The following is a 17,370-nucleotide window of genomic DNA, read 5'->3' as shown; positions in this document are numbered from 1 at the left end:
AAAATTATTCTAATTAAATTAAGTATAGCTAAAAACTTCCGTCTCTATTTTAAATACGTAATATTATATAATATAGACCGCTTAAATGATATTAAATATTTAAGATATTGGTTCAGTTAAGCTATGAAATCGTTCAAATACAAGTCACCTATGTAAGAAAAATAATAAAAAAAATACCTGAGGCTGATATCTTTAAATAGCTCCCAATCTATTGGCCTAAAGGTCGACCCCGCTATTTTAGGGATGAACTTGGCCCCCAACATTTAAGAGAAAATCGTTTAAACAGAATCTATCGATCAATATCCAAACCACAACTAAAACATTCGCTCAACGTCATCTACTCCATAGTTATATAAAATTAATCAATTTTAAGCTATTTAATTTTAACATTAAATCAAACTTAAGATTAATTAAACATTTATATAGATCTGATAAAAATGCTAATTATATTTTTGAATATAATTTATGGTACGTATAATTGTTCACTATAATTTAAAATAATTAATACGTGCCAATTAAATTGCAAATATATTTATATATTTGTTATTACTAGTTATATTTAATCAATTTCAATTAAATACGATTGTACTATATAGTCTCCGAACCACGAGAGATGTCGTTCCATCGTTTCTAAGTTATGGGTTAAAAATAAACTCAATCGATTTAGGAAGAACTTTTCAAGTTTCTATCAACAGACACGTGAGATACCTTACAAATCCGCCTAAACTTTTACTTAATTTAATTAACTAACCATCAATTCACCTTAAATAAATTAGACATATCTAAAAATAAACAACTTTAAAATATGGCTTGACCCAGAAAAACAACACACACGCAAAAAATTCAGTTTTTTTTAAACCTTTGTGTCATTTTAAATTAGAGTGACGTTAGCAATTAAAAATTTTCACATTCTCTCTTGTCAAGAAGAAAATACTGAATGAGGGTCATCGCAAGCTGCGTGACCTTTTATAAAAATAAAAAAAAATAGCATACATTCTTTAGCGCAAAATCATTTGACTATTTTTAAATACTTTACTTCTGGTTTTATTTTAAAATTAAAATTATAAAAATATTATCTTTATATTTAGGCATTTTGATATATTTTTAATTTTTCGGAAGACAGAAGATGAAGCCTACATTCAGGAACAAAGCTTAACATTATTTTCCCATAGAACGCCTGTAGAAATGTTTACCCTGCCAAGCTTCATTGTTTTAGGAGAAGCTTTCTTACAGGGACAAAGGAAAAACATAAAATCTATTATGTCTAGGATGTCTTTAAAATTGAATTGAATTTGAGAGCTATTATATTCCGAATCGAAATCGAGGTTACAGAGCTAATAGGAGTCTGAAGGAAATATCAAAAAAAGAGATAATAATTGAATAGACAGAAAATCGATGAGCACCTGAATCTTGGGGATGAAAGGGATATTTTTAGAGGATCTAAATACTTTTTTATGTTCCGTTATTATTAGGCTATGTCGATAAAACCTGTCTTTAAAATTGGAATAATAGAATAATATAATTTGGTTAAATTAATTCCATTAACTTATCCTTATATTTAATTAATATATTTAAGTTTTCTTCCCACACATTAATTTTAAAAATCACACCGCTGGAAACAAATTAGAATATCTTAAACTTGGCATTAGGCTTAGCATTTCTATTATCGGAAATCACGTGGGAGTTTCCTGATTATACTATATTAGGCTTAAGAATATTTCTATTGAACCCCCGGGGGGACATAAAATAAGAGTGTGGGATGAATTCCATTACGACGAAACTAATTTCATGTATCAAAAACACGAACAAATTTAGCCTGAAAAATGATTTAACATCGCCAAGGCTTACCGGTTCTTTTGTTTTTTTCAATTCGTATGTAAAGACAAATGTTCTTCGCGAACATAAAAAGATAACCAATCCCTATTCAGCTCCGATAATTAACAAATGATAGAAATTCCTTGCTTTTTATTGGGCGGGAGTCCTCTAGTGAAAACATACCTTACACGATTTCTGTCCCTAATATTCTTTCACAAATCTCTCCAGATGTTCTACGCGTTAGGCTTAGCAAATTACCTCAGCCCGCAAAAATTTCCCGCCTTTTCTATAGGCTGGATTATCATGCGCTGTCCTAGGCTACCTTATAATAATACGGGCGGGGGGGAGTAACGGCAGAATCCTGTCTTTGGCAGAGTTAGGCCTAACGTAAAAATAACCCAAGTGTCACCATACTCAAAGAAAAGAAAAGAAAAATGACCCAGGATGTTTTTAGATCTAAGCCTTGGTCTCAATATGATCTTGATTCTTGAACTAAAACTAAGCCTACTATTGAGGAAGATTCGAAATGAACGCGGAAACTCGTGGTTAGACGTCATTAACGACCTCAATGGATCAAAGTTTGGATTCTAAGACGGGGGGGAAATCACAAAGGGTGTGGTGCAAGGGGACGCTCCCGTGAATCTCGTCAAGCGAGATTTTAAGCGATTAGGACATAGATATCCGAACAAATCAATCATATATTAAGTATGAGAAGCGCAATTAAGCTAAGTTTCCTAAGCCTAAATGGAAATATATCAAAATTCATATATCTATGTAAGAGTATTTGAGCCTATCCCCTTTCAACCGTGATTAATAACTATAGAATATCCTCCAAGATTGATTCGAATCCGCTACACCCTTCCTGAACCATTAAAAACACAAAAATTCTTTTTAGGTATAAATTCAAAAAATTCGATGAGCATTTGTTATTTTTTTTTAATTTTGATTTTTCGTTTCATTTAACAAGTACTAAAGACAAATTTATTTGTCAATACGTGTATCACTGTAAAAAAAAATGTGGCGGAAACGCTCCTATAAAGGTATTTTCGACCCCCACCCCAGACGTACCATATAAGGTATGAATTCGCACCCTTCATATAGGGTATTAATGTGAACCCCTAGATAAGGGGCGTTTTTTTATACCATTGGGTAATTTTTCGCTCCTTAATAGGTACATATTAGTAACATAGTATTTGTCTTTGAAGCAACAGAAGGGAATAAATATGTACCCTTCTTGAGTGATTGGGGTATAAATAGACTCCATATATGGTGCTTTTCCGGACAACAACAATTTGAATTAGGGGTGCGAAAAAGCGCCCTTTCTCCATTTACGGGTGCGTTTTCAGACCATTAAAGGTATTTTCTTGGATATCAAAAATTTGGCTCAGGGGTGCGAAAAAGCACCCTTTCTCCATTTAGGGGTGCGTTTTCAGACCATTAAAGGTATTTTCTTGGATATCAAAAATTCGAATTAGGGGTGCAAAAAGCGCCCTTTCTCCATTTATAGGTGCGTTTTCAGACCATTAAAGGTATTTTCCCGTACCTTAAAAATTTGACTCGGGGGTCCGAAAATATTATTTTTCTCCATTTTAAGGTGCATTTTATTACAATTAAAGGGGTTTAAAAGTTTGAGCAAGGAAATGTGATTATTTTCGACGAAATAGTTTTATAGCCATGAGGTATCTATTGTGATAATTCTTTAAAAGAACTTCAGTGTATAGTTAACTTTATCGGGGTCAATTAAGATTCGGACTAAAATGCTTTAACACTTTGATTTATTTTTAAATTATTTATACTTCATTAATAAAAATTAAATTTTTATTGAACAAATAGCTACTTTAAAGCCTATAAATTAATTTCACACTACAATATAATTATTAGAACATTAAGCTTAAACCTGATAATCTAAATATTTAGTACTATGAAAAACTAAACACTTACCAGAAACTATTTCTTAAGAAACCAGATATTAAAAAACTAATGATATCTCACCCCTATATAAAAATTTAATTAATTTATACCATAATTAATCTTCTCTAGTCAAATCAAAAACAAAGATTTTTAACAATATTTTTACAAAAAAAATATTTGATTAAAGAAAGATGACTTTGTTACATTTGTACTAAAATTTCCACCACAGAAACAGATATTATAAACCGCTTGAATAGTTGGTCGACCTTTTTTGACTTAATAAAGATTATTCAGTCGAAGTCATCACGATTAATATAACCCTGCAATGAAAATATTATAGAACTGATTTAAAATTATCTTAAAATATCAAACCGCCGTTTTTAGACATTTTCAAACTCACATTTAAATTTAATCCTTTCCTGTTACTACACTCTAGAACATTACACAACAAGATTCCATTTTAAAGGCATGATGTTATGACTGCTATTTACTGTATTTTTCGTAAGCATTCCATGAAATTTTACATATCAGGTTCATACAAACCTGGACATGTCAGGGAAATAAATTTTTGACTAAAAACTGAGGGAAATTTTCAGTAAAATTCAAGCAACTTCGTGAGGCTAGAAGATTACTCCACTCTAAAATACATCCTGAAACTATTACTCAAAAAAAACCTGTGGAGTTATTTGGTGGTGCCAGAGAAATATATGGGGAAAACCTGGATTTGTCAGGGAAAACGGGACTCCAAAAGTCTTATGGATGTACTTACAACTTACCTAAAACTTTATCATTTTTGACCAAATACCACAATTCTTTTCATTCACATCTTACGTGGAAAATACCTAAATTCATACCAACCTGGGTTTTAGCTGTTTCAAAATTTCACATCACTTAAGTTGTGATTCATGAACTAATCCATCAGTAATGATTTTTTGTAATGCTAAGTGTAAACGGAAAAGTTGCCTTCTGATGGCTGAAAATAGAGAATAAATTAAAATTAACTGGCCAAAGGCTTGCCTTACTTTAAAGGATGAGATCCGTTAGTCAGAACTTTAGTTTTTATGGCTCCTGATTCAAACAAGTCTGAAATTGGAAACATTTTTAAAATTCACACAGTTTATATTAATGTATTACACATAATTATTACCTTGGTTGGACTTGTGAGCGTAACTAATTTTCAAATGGACGTAGTCGCTTAAATGAGTGTCGCTAAGCCTAGTTTGAAATTTTTAGGGTTAAAAAAATATGGCACGCGACGCGCGCGAATTTATTTCACGATGGCGCGTGCGCACGTGACTTTCAAGTAAAAAATTCCTTTTGAGGTATAAATAAACACCCTCCACAACATAAAATATTTACAAATGGTACAAAAACACACCAACAGAGAACCCTGAGGCTTGTTTTGACACCCTATAGGGTTAGAATAAACACCTTAAGGTGTTTTTTTAAGAAAATACCTTTAAGGGTACAAATACACCACATCAAAATCCAATTTTTTTTTACAGTGTAGAGCGTAATTTAAGCTTCAATTTGATCCCAAAAACGACTAAATTGGACCATAATTAAGGCAGATACGATTTTATAAACAATATCGTACACAGGTGTAATGCGGGTATGGAGTTCTACAGGGGCTCGTAGGAAAAGTATTGCCAGTTTTGCCCCTGAAAGTTTTTTTCTTTAAATTAGTAGAAAAGCTGTACGCATGCTCAGAAAAAGAAATAAAACTACACCTCGCTGTTTGAAAAAAGAGAAGATGTTCTATTAATATGCGGTACGAATCTCTCCTTCTTTCATAATAGATTTGGCGAAGCCACCGAAGTTTTTATTGCTCGCTTTCTCAGGGAGAGCGATTGAGGTACAATTCGAATTGGACTTTCTTCAAGAATGCGGGACTGGGGAAGAACGCTAAGGGATTTTAACACCTTTAGTATTTTCGATCGAGAATCAACAGAGGATGAAGATCGGATTTCTTACTCGTCGATTGGCGTCTTAAGCCGTCTCCTCAAATAAGCAAGAATAAAAAGAGATACTAGAAGCGCAACGATTCGACGTAAATTTAAAGGAATGTAAAGTTCAAAGGTTAAGGTTCCTAAACCTAATTCACATTTTTGATATTTATATAAACAGTCAAAGAAAATTAACTAATTAGGGACTGCAATAACACGTGACGCTTTCATTCTCGAGGTAAAAAAATTAGCATTAGGCTTAGCACCTTAACCTTTGAACTTCTGAAAATTTCACGCGCGGGAAACTTTGAATGGTAAGCCTAAATTTTAAATTATTTCTTTGAGAAATAAGATAAGCAAGATAAATTTTACAATTCCTTCACTTCAACTTATCAACTTTAGCGTATACTATATTGAAGAGGTGCTAGTAAAAACGTGTAGATAGTAGGATAGGATCCCCACTTATTTTGGATCTGACATTTCCCGCCAAACCCTAACTCGAAGAATATACTCTCATATAAGCCTAACAGATAAGTATGGTTGTTGATTGTGAAGTAAATAGAGTCCGTTCACCCTATAAAGTCCAATAAAGCGAAACTGAAATAGAGAAAGACTTTTATGGCGTTTAAAAATGTATCCACTTAAGCCTTTGCGCGTATTAAGTCAAATAACTTATATCCCTAACACTTCCGGCTCTTGTTTGCTGACAGCTTTAAACTCTTGATAAAAATAACGTTTCAGTTTTCAGATACTTGAACTAAACTCGCTATCTCCCATAAGGATCTTCTCATATTTTTATAAAAATGCCCGATATATCGATATTTTGATCGTTTAGAAGATTATGAGCTAAAAATATCGTGAAATAAATTGTTTACTCTCGAGGGTAAACCGATATTTGAGTATCAAGAATGGTTAGATGTTAATACCGAAGCTAAGCCTAAAATTGAAAACTTTTCAAATTAGGCCTAACAACCTAAAATAAATTTTTGGCGCGAGAAACGAGGTTATAACTTCAAACTTCTTTGCCACTAAAAAACTACTATGTATAATTGTTAAATACAAATTAGCGTTAAAATGCATAAGTTAAGACAACGTTCCTCGAGGCTCTATATAGTCCCACATGTAAATTAAACCTTGAACACACAATACCAACCAAGCAATAAATACTCAAGGGAGCTCTAGTCCGTAAAAGGTATATATGCGTATTAATTATTTAAAATTACTAACGGGAAAAGTGTACGGGGAATTAAGACTGCTCGTATATTTCGAAAATGAAATTTAGAATATTAGTTCCGCAAAACAGGAATCATGGATCTTATTCCTTACCCAATATGGGACAGGAAAACCGTACCCAATCTTGATACAAAACAACAGTTTGCACGAAGAGAGGGTATCGTTACGGTTCTAGCATTTTTAAATTTAACAGCGCGTGCAGTTCCTTTAGAACTACAAAGTCCATGGACCAGAAATAAGCACGAGATTTTTAAATCAATTAGTCGCTTCAATAAACAATATTTATAATGAGTCCCTGCGAGTCCAAGAGAGGTAGAGTCAAAATGGTTTGAGAAAAATAATGCGTTAAAAGCAAATAGTATAACACATCGATGTGAAAGTATAATTTTCAATATAAAAAGAATGGGCTTCGCAAAAGCATAGTTTGTGCACGGTTATATTCGTATTACCGCGCATGACCAGAAGAGGAAAGATAGTTTGCAGCCGACAGTCAGATTCCCGAACGAGTCGTGGTTCGGTAAGGACGTACATCTCCTAAACTCTTACAATATCATCCGAGTCTCTAGCGGAAAGGTAGCGAATGAGGAGTCGCGCCAAAAACTCTGTGGTCCCCATCCCATCCAAATGAAAACTACCTTAAAGCTCCTTAGAGAAAGATTCTTTTTATCTTCAATTCTAACTTAGTTTTTTTCCTGGGAAAAAGGTTTTCGACTCAAGGGTTTTTAGGTAGAAACGTTATCCGTTTGAAGCACTAAAGTTTCTGCGAGAAAAAAACTCAAAAAAACTTTCTTCTAAGTTTGTGGACAAAGAAAGATTGAAAAGAATATTGTTTTTTTTTTATTTTGTTCATATTTTGTGTAAAAAAACAACTATGAAATTACGGTGGAACTTATAGTTTGACTTTTGAAAATATTTCTTGTTTGAAGCAAACAAACTAACGAATTCATTTGTTGTTTTTAATGTGGACATTTCGAAGCTCGTTATTAAGATGGGCGGCGATTTTATTGGTCAAGTTTTTGGGTGAGTAATTATTATATTGGTTGTTAAAAATATATTTGCGTAATGTAGGTCTCTTCGGGCATTTAAATCGACACTAAATATGGCTCAATTTCTATACAGAAACCTAGTAACTTCATTCAAGCTATTCAAGAACACTTTCACATATACTTTTGTTGTTACAATGATTATAAAATGCGCGATTTCCATTTTGGTAGCCTCTAAACTTCGCAAAACTTCTTTAACTAACAACCTTTAAACCTTAATTACAATTCGAACACCGCGGGGATTATTAATCAACGCTTTACGTTTTAATTGGATTTTGCCGTCATGTCTCAAGTACTATACACAAATTCTATAGTTTAATTAGGAACGGTCTCGATCCAAAGTTCCAAAGTGAACAGAGACAGAGAGAGAGAGAGGGGGGGGGGACTTTGTAAAGGAATATTTCAAGAAAGAAGTATTTCGAAAGTAGTTTTACTGAAGGAAGATTTCCTAAATATAAATCCCTACGCCGGTGTTGGGTTAACAAAAATATTTCTGGTTCAAAACCATATTTATCAATAAAATATTTTCACTTATTTTAAACTTGTAAAATTTATACAAAGTTCATAATATTTAATTATAGGGTGTCAACGAGTTAATATTAACGACTGGGGACGACAAGAATTAGGCTCTAAGCTTGGGTCATTAACGTAACAGATTAGTAGGAAAGTCAGGGCTACGGACCGATAAATCTTAGAAATAAATAACTATAGTTTTCTCAGCTCATTATTATTGGTAATCGGCTTTTGGGTCTTCTAGAAAAGGTCCCGAAAAATATTACACCTTCGTGCTAAGAAAACTAAAAAGGTATTAGTTGAAAAATCACCGCACGTACCATCCTGGTTGGTTTTTAAAGCACCGCAATAATTATTCCCAAGAATATTCTAAAATTTATCTTTCAAATTGTTAAAACCCACCAAATCCGAGTGCCGAACCTCCAGGGGCAAAACTGATAATGTATTTCCTACGAGCCCCTGTAGAACTCTATACCCGCATTACACCAGTGTACGATATTATTTATGAAATTCATATCTTCCTCAATTCTGTTATTATAATATTCATAAAAGGTTTTAAATTATTCATTTATAAAACAGTGAGGAGGAGGTGCAAAATCGATAGAGGGCGCAAAATTTAATTTCGGCAGTCTAGGCAAGGATAATAAATTAACTTGATAATTTGCATTTAAAGGATATCCCGAAAACAGCTTGACTCTAGCTCTCTTCTCTTCTCTCTCTCTCTCTCTCTCTCTCTCTCTCTCTCTCTCTCTCTCTCTCTCTCTCTCTCTCTCTCTCTCTCTCTCTCTCTCTCTCTCTCTTTATCGCGATTTTGGCGTGAATCGCTCCATTGCTTTTGTATTGTATTTTAAAAATAAAAATAACCCTTTGACCCGCCCACCTACCTACCAGGTTAAAAGGTTAACTTTAGAGTAATTAAGGAGACTCCCCAGAGGTAGTTTCAAAAATATATTAAACTAAAGTCAGTGTAAGTAATCGTTAATTTACCTTATTGCAATATTTAGGCTTAGGAATTAGGCCTTTGCTAAGAACTTAAGCCTTGGTTTTTTCACAATAAAGAATTTAATTTTGAAATTTGTTACGATGCTAAGCCTTGGTTTTTCACCATAGACAAACAGAGTTTAAAATCAACTTAAAAGAAATATTGATATTTAATTATATTAATGTAAAGTTAACGAAAGAAATCGCTCTTATCACTGCATTTAAAAATGTCTTAATGAGTTTCCGATGCGTTTTTAAAAATCAGAAGCAATTTTAAAGCTATTCTAAGCTTGAAAGAGTGAAAATTAAGATAACCCGTAGCTGTCAAACCGATATCAAACCTTATTTCCTTAAGCCCAGGGCCCATATTTCAACAATACGCGAGAATCGCTTACTCATTAAGCCTTTGCCTCTAAATTGGTGCTTGCGCGCGCGCCTGGTTTAAACGATGGCTTATTTACTCACGCGAAGAAGCTAAGCCTAAAGAAGGGCGATACTTCATTCTTCAGTTGACGTTTATAATTGCCAAAAACATAGGGAAACTAACAGATAAGAAAGGCATCGAGAAAATTAGAGAGAGTTAGTTGGTTGCTGCTGGGAAAAGTAACTGTTACAGACTCTTTTAATAAGTTGAATCACGCCCTCCCTTCCCGCTTTCAGGAATAAATCAAGGCGGGTTCACAAAGCAAAGAATGTTTACAGGGTGAAAAGTATGGTTGAACCGAAGTTGAATGGGATGGTTCTATGGACAATCAATTTTGAGTGACCTTTTTTGTACACCCTATAGAAATACTGCATAGTAAAACAACTCTGTCCTGTGAAGCAACCTTGAATCATTCAGACAGAGAGGTAAATTGAGAAAAAGTAAATTCAGTTTCGCGGAGTCTCGAAGTTTATGGCGCGTAAAAATAGGATGGATTTAAGGATGGGACCCAAGAAGGGGAGAGAAAGATCGTGGACAAAGAAACACACATCTGAGGATGAGGATTGAAACTGTTCTTGCTTTTAAAGGTTAGCTTGATGAATTCCTACGGATACCCCCTGGTCCAACTAAAACCCATCATTCGGGTTTACCAGCTAGCGGCGCCCAGCCCTTTTTCTCTCTCAAAGAACTCACTCAAACGCCTTCCTATTATTTCTCTTTTTTTATCCCATTCTTTAAGAAAAGCTTCCCTTTATCTAAAATTGAAACTGCTAGGCTAGTTCCTAATTTCAGAAACCACTCGAGAATGAAGACAACTATAGATACAGAACGTTCCTTCCAACGGCTTGGGTGCACTTTTATTACGAAAAGAGATCATGAAATTAAACCATCAGACTATATTCAGACAGCAAATGCTTTAAATTCTACGACTTTGATATGAGAGATTTAGGGCCCTCGTGAGCTAAACTTTATCGTGCTTCACGTGCAATATTTTGTCGCGCGCCCAACTCGGTCGTGCTTCACGTGCAACATTTTGGCGCGCGCCCAACTCTGTCATTCATCACGTGGAATATTTTCTCACGCGCGATTTCCCAGTTTTTCTAATCCACTATTGGCTTTATAAAATGGTATTAGGTGAAGGCCTAAATCACGGTTAATATTTTACAGATTTCAGAGTCCCTTTAATGTTGCAGGGGTGGTAGTGTATGAAATGAGGGAAAATAGCTTAGAAAAATCCTTTTTAAAAAGGAAACTAACTCTAGGAGTTCTGGGAGTCGTAGCATCGTGAGTCGCTCAATATGCGAAAAGCTACAAGGGCGGAGCAAAATAAAAGAAAAAGAAGATGAAAAAAAAAACTGTCGGAAAACCTGAGAAAAATGACTTTCGCCTTTCGAAAAACTCTTTTTCCGCGCCGCACAAAAGATTTCCGTTTCAAATAAAAGGAACTTCGAATGGATGCTATGTACGGGGCTATAGCTAGAGTTTGGACGACGCCTCCCCCCTCTCTCGCTGTCTACGGGGCAAAACCCAAAGACAAATAATATTACGCCAGGATGACGATGTTTTACAAATTAAGGCTTAACTAATTAATATTTGTTACAGCGCTAGTGAAATTCAACGTGCCGAACCTACAGGGTTAAAACTGATAATGTATTTCCTACGAGCCTCTGTAAAACTCCATACCCGCATTACACCAGTGTACGATATTGTTTATAAATTCGTAATTTCCTTAATTCTGAACCAATTTAGTAGTTTTTGGGATCAAATTGAAGCTCAAATTACGCTCTACAAGAATTTACATACGATTGTGACTTTAAAGGGCGCGAAATTTCAAAATACAAAAAGGCAAAGTCTGAACGAATTTTTTAAATTTAATCATGGAAAGATGTAGAGGTATCTAAAAGTTCTTACGGAATATATTTGGTCTCTGCGAAGATAGGGAGTTGGTTAGATGGTAACAAGTCAAATGTAAACACACTCCAAATGGTAGCCATGGGAAAATTCTAATTTTAATATTCTCTTTTATTTCTGTATACCGTATTAAGTGCGTAATTTTTATTCTATACTTTCTTTCTTAAATCTATAAGCCTATTTCTCTTGGAGAGAATCGCTTTGTGCATTTCTGGTGGCATTTAAGAATTATCGCCTTTTTTAACTAATTTTTTCTTTACCCGAATTTTTCAACAAAAGAAAAAACGACCAAGTCTTTTTTCTTACGTATCTAGAAAACCTAGACAATGCGGTAATCTAATAAGTAAATAAGTTTCAAAAGAGATCTACAAAACGTATGAACTAAAATTAAATTTTATGGATATTCAACAATGGGGGAAAAAATTATTTACCTAAGCCTAATTTGGACTATTTTTAATAGGGTATTGGGTGAATTTTAAAGTAGTCTTATTATTTTAATAAAAGATAAATCATTATGATGGTTCAGATAACGTAGAATCTTTATAAAGACAAGGGTATCCAAACTAAACTTGTGGTAAGCCTTTGTCAACAAACATGACATGACACTGAGTTGCAACTTATTACAAGGGCTAAGCCTTGGCATACAAACGTAACTTCAAGATGGTATTTGAATATCAACAATCATGACTGGCAACTCGTTTTAACCACCAAACATCCAAGCTAAGTCTTTAAAAACATGTTTATCATTAATGGAAAAAGCCTAGTGAAGTTTTCAACCCAAATTCATATCACCTTTTTTAAAAAATCACATAGTAAAGTAGGTCACGAAGTTCACAAGCTACCGTACATAATCTTCAAGCTTAAAACTTTTAATAAAATAGATAGAAAGAAAAACCACGTCAATCTAATGGTTTAATGGAGCTGAAACCTAGCTTTCTCTATAGGCGAAAATAAACCGTCTAAAATTTCTTAGAAAACCGATTCACAGCGGAAGAGAAAGGAAAAAAAGATGAATTTAAGTTACATTCCGGATACTGAAATTCAGACGACTGTAAACATTTCGGCTATCAAAAAAAGAGCGAACAATCTTGGATTCTTGGTTTTGGTTGTCTATACCCAAACTGTATAATCTTACTAGATTGGGTCCCAAAGAACAACCCCACCAAAGTTACTCGGGTACCTCGCGTAATAACGGTCCAATTTCGAAACGGGGTAGAATTTATTTCGGACTTCGAGGCGAGCTAAGCCTTGGAGGTTTTTTTTTGTTCTGTACAAGTTTGGAGTCGAGTAATAAGATGCAACGTAGCGTGACGTCCCAGATTTCACCCCACCCGACGTCCCTATTGTAACCGTAGTTTGGTAGATGGAGAACAGAGGAGAAAGAAAAATTTACTTGGATAGAATGAGTTAGGAAAAAAACCTGGTCGAGCTAGCGGGGCCTTGGTTAGAAATACTAGATCAAGAACACAATATTAAACCCTGAGAACGTTTTATGAATAGTCTTCATTCCATCTTAGGTTTCTTGCCAATCTTTGAATGTTCTCAATTCTTACTTGAGTTCCTGACTAGAGTAACGAAAAAAAAATTTCGCAGAATTTTATACCATATAAAACTTTGCTACATTTATGGCTACATTACGATGGCTATTGACATGAATCTATAGAATTTTTCAATGAATACTGCAGTTTGGAACCGCTATTTTGTCTGAGGCTAAAATGGCAACACGGCAGGCGATAGAAAATGTTACACTGAACTGCAGGCCTACGGAACAGGGTATTTTAGTAACAGTTATCAATTGCGCCTAGGATAATTCGTATATTGCAATATTCTTGAAGGACTCGAATATCTCTTGAAAACACAAATCCCAGTTGAAAGAATCCTTCGATATGAAAATGTGTTTTGAAGCCCGCTGGGACGATTACGATGTTTTGAATATATTTCTACGTAAGGCAAATGCTAGACATAATCCGTTTATTTTTTTAGAGACAGAGAGAGAGAAAAATACATTTTTCCAAAAAAATTATCATAACTTTCAGATGATGCTTGGAAATGGATGAAAACACTATTTTTTACGACAAGGTGCGCGCACTTATTTCCATTTTACGAAAAACGTTCAGCATCGGTTACCCAACCTACCTAAGCCTAATTGAAATTTAGGCTTAACCCTTGAACAAAAGTGTGTCGGATGTAAAATAAGAGTGCGGATTGGAGGAACATTCTGATATAGTACATCAAGGTCACTCGAAATTAAAATCAAGGCATTGTTTTAAAAATTTCAAGGAATTCTTTCGGGCAACGGACGACTATAGCTCCTTTACGACTTCGAGAAGAGAAAACAATCAGAGATGGGGTTAAGAAGTTTATAACTCTGGCGTTCCCAGCAACATCCTTCCTGGATTCTCGGGTGTTCTTTACCCGGAACGAGAAAAGTCCGTTACTCGCTCGGAAGATTCCTCCAGGATCGCTATGGCTCTAGATAAACCTTGGCCTCTTCTATTGTTGGAGGGAAATTTGGCCGCGCGTACTCTTTTTCATCTCAATCTTAAATAGAAGCGACAATAGGACGACGACAACAACGGTACGAGAGAGAGAGAGATCCTTTTTACTAAATGATATATCGTTCAATCCTAAAGCCTAACTATCTCCATCTAAGTCGAGGATGGTCAGTTCTCCAACAAGGACAATACTGTTGACACAACTGAGATTTCTTTTTCCGGAATAGGGAAACCCTCTAAGCTAGAACACTATATCCTTTGCGAGCATGCAATAACAATATTCCCTCGTTCATAAAGTATACGGTAATTGAAGGAGAATTTGTTAAGAGAAATTGATTGGGTTGTTTTAATTAAAATTTAGTGGAATCACCTCGACCTCATCGACTATAGCTCTGAATCAAGAGGATTGTATACAGCCCTGTTGAACTAATTTAGTTACTGAAAACAATGAATTTTCTATAGAGTTTTAAGTACATTCGGTAAACCTTAATTTAAAAAGAACGAGGCCATTTTCGCGTAGTCATAACAAAGGCTTAACTTTAACCCTAAAAAATTAAATTAAATTACCTTACACACCTGGTACAAAGTTATATTGCATCATTTAGGAGGCTTGAAAAGCATTTAGAACTAAGATACGCTTTTTTCAAAAGTATATACTTTAAAACTTCTTAACTCTAAAGGGGGTTTCAAATGAAGTTACGTAACTCCGCTCCCATTTTTATACCCATCACATCAGGTACACGCTACCCTTAAGGATAATAGCACGCCCTAACCTTAAGCCTTCTAAATGGTCAGTCCAATTTATAGCCATGGGGCGTGTGTCTGTTTGTGTCTGTAATCTTGGAATGGACTGTGGGACGCGAAGCAACAAGCGCTATCTCTTTGGGCCTTTCGCCTCAATTCGTCTTTCTCCCAAAGGAATTGCGCAAATGTTTTTATTCCCTTAATAAATTTCCCGTAAACCTTCCCTTAAAAAAAGGTGGATTTCTTTCTTAACATAATAGGAAATTAATCTTATTAACAGTTAAATCGATATTATGGACTTTAAATCCTTTATTTTTTTTCTACTTTCTAATTCCTTTGTCAAGTTCTAACTTCCTACTTCTACAAGTTGACCTTTTCGGGCAAGAATTCGTAAAGAATACAGTTTGAAATTAAATTTTTCTTCTCTAAGTCAATCTAAGTTTGCTCAGATGAGGATATAAGGTCGGCCTAACCCTAAAATAAACGGTGCTTAGGGCAAACTAACATTGACCAAAACGTTCCTCGTTTGATAAGAAATTTTTCAATTCCGAATTTCTTTGTTACTTTTGATTAATTTTCCCGACCCAGATTCATTTTGAGGTCGTTGGAGTCATTTTTCCTGGTGACTTTTGTTGGAAAGAAGATTATTTTATAACAACTCTTATTCGATAGGTAATAAGCGAAACGATTTGGACAGTTTTTTTTTCTTTTTGAAAAAAGCCAAAAGAAAAAAATGGACAAGTTTCCTTTTGTAGGCAAGGGACGACACGCGATAAACTTTTTCCTCGAATGTCTTATTGTTGTTCGAAGTGTCGGTAATGATTTCTGGTCGTGACTTTGAAGTGGGATGGGATCCTATAGCGGAGTAGCCAAGGTTTAGAGGCTTTAGTTGGGACTATTGAACTCTGTACTTTTCGTATAGAAACGAATATTTTTACTCTATCAAAATGTCACAATGGATTTTATTCCGTATATATTTTTCCAAGAAACTAATTTTAACTTTAGAGGAAATTCAGTTCAGTTCAGTTCAACCATCGTTTTAAAGTGAGTTGGAGATAAGATGGTACAAGCCAGACTTAGAAATAAGGATAATTTTTGAACTAGTCCTTGGGACCAGTGACCCCCCTAGTGTCCTAAATAATAAACTGCCTCCGGAGTGGTCCCAGCCTTTTTAGTTTTGCACTCTTTAGAGCTGGAAAACTATTGTTCTGTCCCCTTGCGGCTGGGCGCCTATTCCCCTTTCTTCCCCAGTTTTTGGTGTTACCAATTGGCCATATGTCTAATCAGCGCCACTAGTGGATGGTCTGAAAACTACTCCCATAGAGTCTAGGTATATTTAAGCGGGTTTGCAGAATTTCCGCAAGGTGGCTCGAACGCCGCGCCATCTGACGGAAATTCTGCAAACCCGCTTAAATATACCTAGACTCTATGGGAGTAGTTTTCAGACCATCCACTAGTGGCGCTGATTAGACATATGGCCAATTTGTCCGCGCAAAACTGTAATGTGGCCGAGGCCATCTTGTTTCTCCTATAGATTTGCAATTAATAAACTGGTCCCGAGGACCAGTAACCCCCACTTTTTGAATTAAACACTAGTCCAAGCAATTAATAAACTGGTTTTGGACCAGTGGACGTGTGCTATTTCTAAGTCTGGTACAAGCACGGGGTTGAAATATCTTCGTCGCGGAGTTCCTAAATGTTAAAATAACGAAAAAAATCTTCAAACCTATATGGTATGATGAAAGGAAACAGGTGCTAACCCTTATGATAACCCCTATTTGCCAGCAGCAGACTTACAAATAGACGTCGAGGCGTGGGATCGACCTCGGTCATCCGGGTCCCACTATCTTTCGAAGAACTATTACATATCCTACTGATCCTAGAGATAGGTCCTCGGACAACCATTTGTCGCTCTGTAGGAATATCCTATAGCCGGCGATAGAGATGGTGTTCGAAGCTTGGGTACACGAGAACAAACAAGGAATTGGGCCATCTAAACGATGTTTCCGTTTTGTTTCTGAACAGCATTATGGTTCGCGCCACTGACCCTTAACTATACACTCATCCCCTAGATAGGAATCTCGATTGGAAATGACGAAAATATACTATACAGGATGACGTGATAGGATTCTTTGGGGTATAAGGGTGTAGGTGGAATGGAGCTAGGCCTTTGCTGCTATAATATTAACCGGGGGTAACTACACGCTTGGCTGCCTAAATTCTTCCCAGGGAAGAAGATCGATTCTTATATACTTTAGGTCGCGGGTTAGCTGGGTACAAACGATGTATACTCAATATCATCGTGAATATTGAAATATATAGTATCATCTTAGGATACAGGCGCAGTTTTGATT

The 17,370-nt window shown here is 35.2% G+C and overlaps 1 protein-coding gene and 1 long non-coding RNA gene across 7 annotated transcripts in view; both read right to left on the bottom strand.

The window, feature by feature from the left end:
• mst (misato mitochondrial distribution and morphology regulator) overlaps positions 1-17,370 on the bottom strand; it is a 102,630-nt gene that overhangs the window by 21,192 nt on the left and 64,068 nt on the right. The gene's annotated exons all lie outside the window — the stretch shown is intronic.
• On the bottom strand, positions 3,388-5,235 carry LOC149692621 (uncharacterized). 3 transcript variants are annotated; one of them, XR_016382826.1, is made up of 4 exons: positions 4,874-5,235; positions 4,270-4,809; positions 4,127-4,216; positions 3,388-4,046 (listed from the first exon to the last, which is right to left on the bottom strand). It is a non-coding gene; the product is annotated as an uncharacterized LOC149692621 (long non-coding RNA). The 3 variants fall into 3 exon arrangements; XR_016382825.1 differs by having other exon boundaries at positions 3,388-4,068; positions 4,127-4,809; XR_016382824.1 differs by having other exon boundaries at positions 4,127-4,809.

This window comes from Phalangium opilio, unplaced genomic scaffold, assembly GCF_054372755.1.
Source record: "Phalangium opilio isolate 3A_F unplaced genomic scaffold, DU_Popi_V2 ptg000024l_1, whole genome shotgun sequence".
Taxonomy (NCBI): Eukaryota; Metazoa; Arthropoda; class Arachnida; order Opiliones; family Phalangiidae; genus Phalangium; species Phalangium opilio.
The sequence above is the reverse complement of the archived record's forward strand: the minus strand, read 5'-3'. Positions and strand labels throughout refer to the sequence as shown.